The sequence below is a fragment of the Mustelus asterias genome, unplaced genomic scaffold (genome assembly GCF_964213995.1).
Source record: "Mustelus asterias unplaced genomic scaffold, sMusAst1.hap1.1 HAP1_SCAFFOLD_102, whole genome shotgun sequence".
Taxonomy (NCBI): Eukaryota; Metazoa; Chordata; class Chondrichthyes; order Carcharhiniformes; family Triakidae; genus Mustelus; species Mustelus asterias.
Window position 1 is genome coordinate 437412 of NW_027590149.1, and position 9847 is coordinate 447258.

The 9847-nt window shown below is 44.8% G+C and overlaps 1 long non-coding RNA gene across 2 annotated transcripts in view; it reads left to right on the plus strand.

The window, feature by feature from the left end:
• Positions 1 to 9801, plus strand: part of LOC144484381 (uncharacterized) — a 35481-nt gene extending 25680 nt beyond the window's left edge. The window contains exons 4-5 of one of the 2 annotated variants that reach the window (XR_013496079.1): positions 6999 to 7093; positions 9638 to 9801. This is a non-coding gene — a long non-coding RNA (uncharacterized LOC144484381). Of the gene's footprint in view, positions 1 to 6998; positions 7094 to 9232; positions 9302 to 9637 lie in introns of those variants that run through there. The other variant, XR_013496080.1, reaches the window with a different exon arrangement.
• The last annotated feature ends 46 nt before the right edge of the window (positions 9802 to 9847 follow it).

Consider the following 9847-nt stretch of genomic DNA (forward strand, 5'->3'; position numbering starts at 1 on the left):
TCTATTCTGGTGATGGTTCAGGTGCTTCCTGATAATCTTGACCTGCACTTGGACTTTGTACAACATGAGCCCTGTCTTTTCTGTTATAATCTTGGGGGTCCAATGGTTGCCGTCCTTGAAGTTCCTCACATGGACTGGATCATCGGTCTTAAATGCTCTTTCTGTTTGCACAGAATCCTGGTTCTTCTCCTGGGTCTTCTTTTGGGACTCCACCTTCGTTGCCAGGTTGATTGGCCATGCTAAATTGACCTGAATGTCAGGGGATGAGCAGAGTAAATATGTGGGGTTACTGGAATACGGTCTGGGTGGGATTGTCATCGGGGCAGACTCGATGGGTCAAATAAACCCCTTCTTCAACCTCGGGATTTTATGAAACCCCAGATTGAAAATTAGGATAGTCTGATGAGACATTTTGTAACCTTCATTAATGTGTCCAGTGAAAATACAGTAATTTAAACATTTCCAACACTCCTATTGAAATTCCCTGTTCGCTTCACTGGATGGACTGTCCCAGGATTGAGGAAATTGCCATTCTAATTGAAACATTTCCAACCGTCTTATTCTTTCTTTCAGTTCTGGTTTATGGGCTGACCTGGGAGTGAGAAAATTGTCGTTCTCGTTCACCTGGCACTATTAGTCACTTTTTTTTTCTCTCCTGCTTTAATCAGATCTCCGGTGAATGCTGGATTGATTGAGAAAGTCCACAGCTGGAAGTAAGCAAGGAGTGTGGACTGCGGGACTAAGAGGTGAACCAGCACAGGATTGTGAGAGTGCCAACCAGAGAGAGACCTTGAGATTGAAAGAACTTCCGTATATTTTCTGGAGAGGAAGGTGAGAGAATGTTGCATTTATTCCGGTCCTGTAGACAGTGCAGAAAGGTTACAAGGTGAGGTCAGAAATGCTGAGTGAGAGGTATGGAGAGTCTGAGCACTGAGTCCAGGTATCGAGGATATAAAATGTTATTTACTGTCAAGCTGATCAGTTTTTGTCTCAAACTTTAATTTAATAAAACCGCAGTGTTCGGCCTTGTTATATCAGTTGTGCAATATTGGAATCGCAGCTTCAGTGTTAACTTAAAACAAACTGACTATTTTGGGTTAATCTTCCTCTGAACTGAACTGAGGGTGTGTGATGGTGGTTTTGTTATTTCCATTTTCAGTTATATTTGCTGATGGATTTCCTCTGTTGCCGCGGTAACAATCTGACTGATCTCAGTACGAGATCTGACGAAGGGGCATCGCTCCGAAAGCTGATGGTATTTGCTACCAAATAAAACTGTTGGACTTTAACCTTGTGTTGTGAGACTTCTTACTCAGTACGAGAGGCAGAGGTACGGACACCAATTAGTGGAGAGAAATCGGATGGGTGGGGGCCAGGCGAGGGGATCACCATGTGAGAGGCGGGATTCTGGAGATAGACAAAAGCAATCAGCTATGCAAGGCAGAAGGAGAGGGAGACCAGGGGAAACAGACACAGACAGGAGTGAAGGAGAAAAGGAAAAGCAGAGAGGGGGAGAGAGAGAGACACTCTTGCAGACAGGCAAGGAAGTTTGAAACTGAGATGGCAAGTGACAAAGCAGCAAGGCTAAACATGGAAGCAGGTGGTGGGGCAATTATGTTAATTAAAGAGGGCTTTAGTCGTGCAGTCAGAGGTGACCTTTAGTTCTTGAAGATCGAAGTGTAAAATCAGTTGGGTGACCCTAAGAAACAGCCAGGGGCAAAATCCATTGGTGTGAAGTGTTTGTAGGTCACCCAGCAGCAGATGGAATGTGAATCTCAGGTACGTCAGGAAGTTTGAGGTGTGTTTAAGAAGGGTAATGCAGTAATCAATCTACATCGAGACTCGGTGAAACATAATTAGTAATGTTGTGGGGGATGAATTGTTTGAAAGTATCCTGAGCCATTTTCTAGAATAGTATATTGAAGAACCAACTAGGGAATCGAAAAACAGTAGACTACATGTGTTAATGAATGATCTTGTAAAGGAGTCTTTCGGAAAGTGTTGTCAGAGCAATGAACAAAGAAAAGTACAGAACGGGACAGGGCCCTTCGGCTCTCCAAACCTGTGCCGATCCTGATGTCCTAACGAAACAAAAAAAAACCTCCAGCCCTTACTCGATCTGCCTGCTTCCACCACCTCCCTCAGGCAGTGCATTCCAGGCACCCACCACTCTCTGCGTGAAAAGGTTTGCCTGCACACCTCACTTAAACTTCCCCCCCTCACCTTGAACCTGTGCCCTCTTGTAATTGACACTTCCACCTTTGCAAAAGGCCTCTGTCTATCCATCCTGTCTATGCCCCTCATAATTTTGTAGACCTCTATCTGGTCTCTGCTCAGCCTCCATCTTTCCAGTGTAAACTATCCTAGTTCGTTCAATCTCTACTCATATTGAGCACCCTCGTGCTGGTGAACCTTCTTTGCACTCTCTCAAAACTCCAGGTCCTGCTGGGAGTGTGGTGACCAGAACTGCACACAATACTCCAAATGCGGCCTAACCAAGGTTTTATATAGCTGCAACATGATTTCCCAGCTCTTGTACTCGGTGCCCTGGCTGATGAAGGCAGGCATGTCATATGTTTTCTTAATCACCGTGTGTCGCCACATTTAAGGAACTGTGGACCTGCACGCCCAGGTCCCGAGATATGTTAATGTCCCCAAGGGTTCTGCCATTCACAGTAGAATTCATGATAGAATTTTACATTTAAGTTTGAAAGTGATCAAGTTGCATTAGAAACTAGGGCATTAAATTAAAACAAAAACTCTGAAGGTGTGAGGATCAAATTGAATTTGGTGGACTGGAAAACTATGTTTAAAGATATGACAGCTGTCAGACAATGGCTAACATTTATAGAATTAATACATAGTTTACAATAGCAATACAATCTGAAACCCAGAAAGGAATGTGTTCCAATCATGGCTAATGGAAACAAAGCAAGGATTGTGTCGGATCAAAGGAAGCAGCATATAAAGTTGATGTGGATTTATGGGTATAGGAGTATGTTGAGAATCCAAACAGGAATGTCTGTCATCCACTCCAAAAGCAGAGTTCACTGGCAGTCCTTGCCACAGCAGCATTTTCTTCCTGTGGTCGGCACATTGGTAAAGGAAGACGACATGTGTCTGTGTCTGCGTTTGCATTGTCCTTCCCTGCCAGCCTTGATCACAATGTTATACTGGTTTGGTGACAGTGTGAGAGCCCAGTGCTGTATTCTCACTGAGGCCTTAGAACATAGAACATAGAAAGCCACAGCACAAACAGGCCCTTCGGCCCACAAGTTGCGCTGATCATATCCCTACCTCTAGGCCTATCTATAGCCCTCAATCCCATTAAATCCCATGTACTCATCCAGAAGTCTCTTAAAAGACCCCAACGAGTTTGCCTCCACCACCACCGACGTCAGCCGATTCCACTCACCCACCACCCTCTGAGTGAAAAACTTACCCCTGACATCTCCTCTGTACCCACCCCCCAGCACCTTAAACCTGTGTCCTCTCGTAGCAACCATTTCAGCCCTTGGAAATAGCCTCTGAGAGTCTACCCTATCCAGACCTCTCAACATCTTGTAAACCTCTATCAGGTCACCTCTCATCCTTCGTCTCTCCAGGGAGAAGAGACCAAGCTCCCTCAACCTATCCTCATAAGGCATGCCCCCCAATCCAGGCAACATCCTTGTAAATCTCCTCTGCACCCTTTCAATGGCTTCAACATCTTTCCTGTAATGAGGTGACCAGAACTGCGCGCAGTACTCCAAGTGGGGTCTAACCAGGGTCCTATAAAGCTGCAGCATTATCTCCCGACTCCTAAACTCAATCCCTCGATTAATGAAGGCTAGTACGCCGTACGCCTTCTTGACCGCATCCTCCACCTGCGAGGCCGATTTAAGAGTCCTATGGACCCGGACCCCAAGGTCCTTCTGATCCTCTACACTGCTAAGAATGGTACCCTTCATATTATACTGCTGCTTCATCCCATTGGATCTGCCAAAATGGATCACTACACACTTATCCGGGTTGAAGTCCATCTGCCACTTCTCCGCCCAGTCTTGCATTCTATCTATGTCTCGCTGCAACTTCTGACATCCCTCCAAACTATCCACAACACCACCTACCTTGGTGTCGTCAGCAAACTTACCAACCCATCCCTCCACTTCCTCATCCAGGTCATTTATGAAAATGACAAACAGCAAGGGTCCCAGAACAGATCCCTGGGGCACTCCACTGGTCACTGACCTCCATGCAGAGAAAGACCCCTCCACAGCCACTCTCTGCCTTCTGCAGGCAAGCCAGTTCTGGATCCACAAGGCAACAGCCCCTTGGATCCCATGCCCTCTCACTTTCTCAAGAAGTCTTGCATGGGGGACCTTATCGAACGCCTTGCTGAAGTCCATATAGACCACATCCACCGCTCTTCCTTCGTCAATGTGTTTGGTCACATTTTCAAAGAACTCAACCAGGCTCGTAAGGCACGACCTGCCCTTGACAAAGCCGTGCTGACTACTTTTGATCATACTAAACTTCTCTAGATGATCATAAATCCTGTCTCTCAGGATCCTCTCCATCAACTTACCAACCACTGAGGTTAGACTCACTGGTTGGTAATTTCCCGGGCTGTCCCTGTTCCCTTTCTTGAATATAGGGACCACATCTGCAATCCTCCAATCCTCCGGAACCTCTCCCGTCTCCATCGACGATGCAAAGATCATCGCCAAAGGCTCCGCAATCTCCTCCCTCGCCTCCCACAGTAACCTGGGGTACATCCCATCCGGTCCCGGCGACTTACCAACCTTGGGGGGAATGCGCTTGGATTCACTGCAAAGACTCATCAATGGCTTATGGTCTGTGCATATGGTGAATGAAAGACCACAAAGATACTGATGAAAATGTTTCACAGCGAAATCGATGGCTACACCTTCCTTGTCTGACTGAGAATATCCCTTCTCAGCTTCTGTCAGCGTATGAGCTGCAAAACCAATGGCTTGCTCTGACCTGTCCTCCATCAGATGAGGGAGTTCTGCCCCAACACCGTAGGATGAGGCATTGCATGATAGAATGAGTTCCTGTCTTGTTCAAAGTGATCGAGCAGATTAGCTAATTGCAGCAGAGCCTTCACATCCTTGAAAGCTTTCTTTTATGCTGACCCCCACTTTAATTTGGTGTCTTTGTGAAGCAGTATATACAGTGGTCCCAACACTGCTGAAAGATCTGGCAAAAACTTCCCGTAATAGTTAATCAAACCCAAAAATGACCTCAGCTCGGACATATTCTTGGGGTCTGGAGCTTTTTTCCTCCACAAGTGATGAACGCTGCACTATGATTTTGTGAACTAGATATTCCACAATTTGGCTATTACTGGCTCCAGGAAGACCAGATTCGATAGAGTTCTCCTTCAGACAATTTACTCATTTTCTGTGGCCAGGTTTACTGCTGGTTTCCCTGGAAGGGGAGCATGCCATGTCCACCGGCATGAGCGAGAAATTCCTTACCTGGAGGGCATTTGCAAGGTCTGGGATAGAGATTGAATCTCTTTACAGAGATTGTGTTTTGACGTTTCAATTTTCCCCTGGTAGTCTGCCTACTTGATGCCGTATCCCAAGATACAAAAGAAGTACAAGGAAGGACACCCAGAAACCTCACAGAAATAATAGAAACCCGACAGTGCAGAAAGAGGCCATTCGGCCCATCGAGTTTGCACTGACAACAATCGCATGTTGGACTTATCCCCACAACCCCACGCAGTTACCCCATTAATCACTCTAACTAACACATCCCGCCACACTAAGGGACAATCGTGCATGAATAATCAACCTAAGCCGCACATCTTTGGACTGTGGGAGGAAACCGGAGCAGCCTGAGGAAACCCACAATGATACGGGGAGAATGTGCAAACTCCAGACAGACAGTGACCAAGCTGGGAATCGAAGGCAGGTCCTTGGAGATGTGAGACAGTAGTGCTAACCACTCTGCCACTATATCTCCCAATGCTAAACCAGTTTGTTCAGATCCATAGCTCTAAATGAGTATCTCAATTAAAGAAAGGGTTCCACAGGCTGGAAGATGTTTGGGATGAGTATTCCAGAGCGTAGTCTCTTGGCAGCTGAAGGCAAGGGGCCCATGTGTTGAAGAATCCACATAAGGGCTGGTCAAACTTTCGGGAGCGCGGAAATATTGCCAACATCTAAGGCTGGACTATAATATCTGGCTGGGACGTGTGAGTCAGTGGATATATTTGAAAAGCTCGATTGAGGTTCCAGATGGTGTACACGGATCTAGGGTTAATGAGACGTGGTGCAAGTTAGGATACAAGAAACAAGTTTCAGGGCAGTTCGTAAGATCATCTTGCATGTGTAACACTATTTTTTATTTGCTGACTAGCAATATATTTATGAGAAACGGATAGCCCACCCAGTGGGACTCCAGAGAATGGGATTGGGAAGATAAACCAATGCCAGTGATATGTGCTCTGCGATTTACTGGATAAACAAAAAGACAGGGATAATTTCCACCCAGCTGGAAGGCAGTGAAGAGGATGATCATGTGATCAACTGTGCCAAAGGCTTCAGAGACGTAGAGTCGGCTGAAGATACTTCACTGACCATTTTATTTCTGCTAGAATGTAATGTTTGACTTTGATAAGAGCTGTTTCAGTATTGTGGGGTAGGTGGAAACCTAGTTAGATGTATTCAAACAAGCTCCAAGAAAGTTGTGTCTACATTTAACAGGTAAAGTTATCGTCATGTGTTTTGGAGAAAAGGGAGGCTGGACATGGGCCAGGGATTTTCAAGGGCAAATGAAATCAAGATGATTTTTTGAAGAGGCAGTACCAAGGTTGTGGGGTCACCGTCAGATCTACCATATCTACATGGTGTTTGTGAGATTGTAAATACTAAAAGATTGTCCCCATATAAAATTTGGAAATCACATTGCTGCTTAAAGATACAAACAAGGCATTTTCACTTCACAGTTTCCATTTAACCCTGCTCTGGATTTGTCTATTTCAGAGCACCAGAATCGAAAACACCTGTCACAAAAATGGCTGAAGGTTTCAACAGCGGAGTATATCCAATATCTTCAAAAAGATTGACTTTGGACAATGGTAGGTTCAGAAAATACTCCCAAGTTTTCACCGTCCTGTTAATGAATCCAGACCTCATTCATGAACCTGCAGTTCACACAAGGAACAGAGAAGAATATAGCGGCAGCAAATTATAAACCAGTAAAACTGATATAATGAAGTTGTGCTGAAAGCAATGTCTAGTGCATGTCGATAGGCATTGTTTACATGGACATCCAGAAGGAATTTGGACAGAGTTTCTTAAAATTTCTGTCATGCAATTGAAGGCAAATTTGTGGCCTCATTGTGAAATTGGTGGAAAAGCAAGGGATAGAGATGAGGTAAATGGTGATTTAGGCTGACTGTCAGGATGCAACTTGCTGTGTTCCAGAAGCATCTGTGTTAGGCTCACAATTACTAACCAAATTTATTGACAGCTTAGATGTTGGAATAAAAAAATGGATATATAAAACTGATTATGACACAAAGTTATTGAAACATTGTCGTCAATATAGCTGGCAATATAAGAACATAAGAAATAGGAGCAGGAGTAGGCCATCTGGCCCTTCGAGCCTGCCCCGCCATTCAACAAGATCATGGCTGATCTGAAGCGAATCAGTTCCACTTACCCGCCTGCTCCCCATATCCCCTAATTCCCTTATCGATCAGAAAACTATCTACCCGTGATTTAAACATATTCAACGAGGAAGCCTCCACCACTTCAATGGGCAGAGAATTCCAGAGATTCACCACCTCTGAGAGAAGAAGTTCCCCCTCAACTCTGTTCTGAACCGGCCCCCCCTTATTTTGAGGCTGTGCCCTCTAGTTCTGGTTTCCCTTCTAAGTGGAAAGAATCTCTCCACCTCTACCCTATCCAGCCCCTTCATTGTCTTATACGTCTCTATAAGATCACCCCTCATCCTTCTAAACTCCAACGAGTACAGACCCAATCTGTTTAATCTCTCCTCATAAGCTACACCCCTCATCTCCGGTATCAACCTGGTGAACCTTCTCTGCACTCCCTCCAAGGCCAATATATCCTTTCGCAAATAAGGGGACCAAAACTGCACACAGTACTCCAGTTGCGGCCTCACCAGTGCCTTGTACAGTTGCAGCAAGACCTCTCTGCTTTTATACTCCATCCCTCTCGCGATAAAGGCCAACATTCCATTCGCCTTCTTGATCACCTGCTGCACCTGCAGACTGAGTTTTTGCGATTCATGCACAAGGACCCCCAGGTCCCTCTGCACAGTCGCACGATGTAATTTTTCTCCATTTAGATAATATTCCAATTTACTATTATTTCTTCCAAAGTGGATAACCTCACATTTGTTAACATTATATTCCATCTGCCAGATCCTCGCCCACTCGCTCAGCCTATCCAAGTCTCTCTGCAGACTTTCCGCGTCCTCCACGCAATTTGCTTTCCCACTCACCTTCGTGTCATCAGCAAACTTGAATACCCTAGATTCAGTCCCCTCCTCCAGATCATCTATGTAAATGGTAAACAATTGAGGCCCCAGCACCGATCCCTGCGGCACGCCACTGGTCACCAACTGCCAACCAGAAAAGCACCCATTTATCCCAACTCTCTGCTTCCTGTTAGATAGCCAATCACCAATCCACGCCAACACCTTACCCCTAACTCCGTGTACCCCAATCTTCTGCAGCAACCTTTTGTGAGGCACCTTATCGAACGCCTTCTGGAAATCTAAAAACACCACATCCACCGGTTCCCCTCTGTCAACCGCACTAGTGACATCTTCATAAAAGTCCAGTAGATTCGTCAAACACGACTTTCCCTTCATGAATCCATGCTGCGTCTGCTTGATCGAACCATTCTTATTCAGGTGCTCTGTTATTTCCTCTTTAATAATGGACTCGAGCATCTTCCCAACTACGGACGTTAAGCTAACCGACCTGTAGTTACCCGCCTTATGCAATGAAATATCAGTAAATTAAGTGAATTGGCACGTTTGTGGCAAATAGATTAAAATGCAGGCAAATATCAGGTCCTTCACTTTCAATAAGGGATAGAACAGGGCCCTTTCCAAATGTGGAAAACCTAGAAACTTGGAAGCTCTACAGAACCTTGGGAATTCCTGAATATAGATTGTTAAAATATCGTGAAAAGGGAGCATAAAGTAAAACAAACAATTTAATGTTGGATTTTATGTCCAGAGGACAAGAGCATGTAGGGATAGAAGTTATGTTACAAGCGAGACAAGCTCCTGAATAGACCAATCCCGGCTGTGGCGATTGCAGTTAAAATAAAGGCAAAACCTTTCAGGAATGAAATTGAAAAATGCTTCGAAACGCAAAAACATTTCCTGCAAAAAAGGTAATTGATATTGGAAAGTTGATGTGAATTGCTTCTTACTAACCAGGGGTATGAAGTGATTTGGAGGTCAGCTGGATACATGGGTTTTATTCACAAATGAGATAAATATCATGAATGTTTTCTGAAAGATAGTTGATAACATGGCTCACATGACATTTAAGTGGGTTGTTTTAAGTTTACGGGAAATTAAAACAGTCCAGATAGGAACTCATTGTGTTTCATTTTTTTCCAATTTCTGTTCACAGATCCAAACTCTAAAATGACTGAGTTCTTGACAAACTGTAAAGATGACCAACTGTTGCTGTTGACCAAATTCTACCGGGACAGACTAGAACAGGCGATTGAAGGTGTGGCGAGACTCTGTCTGATGTTTGCAGCATGCGATCATATTGGTGTGAAAGAAAGTCATGTAAGTCCAGGATATAGTGGGTTTAGTGATTTTGCCCATTTTCACT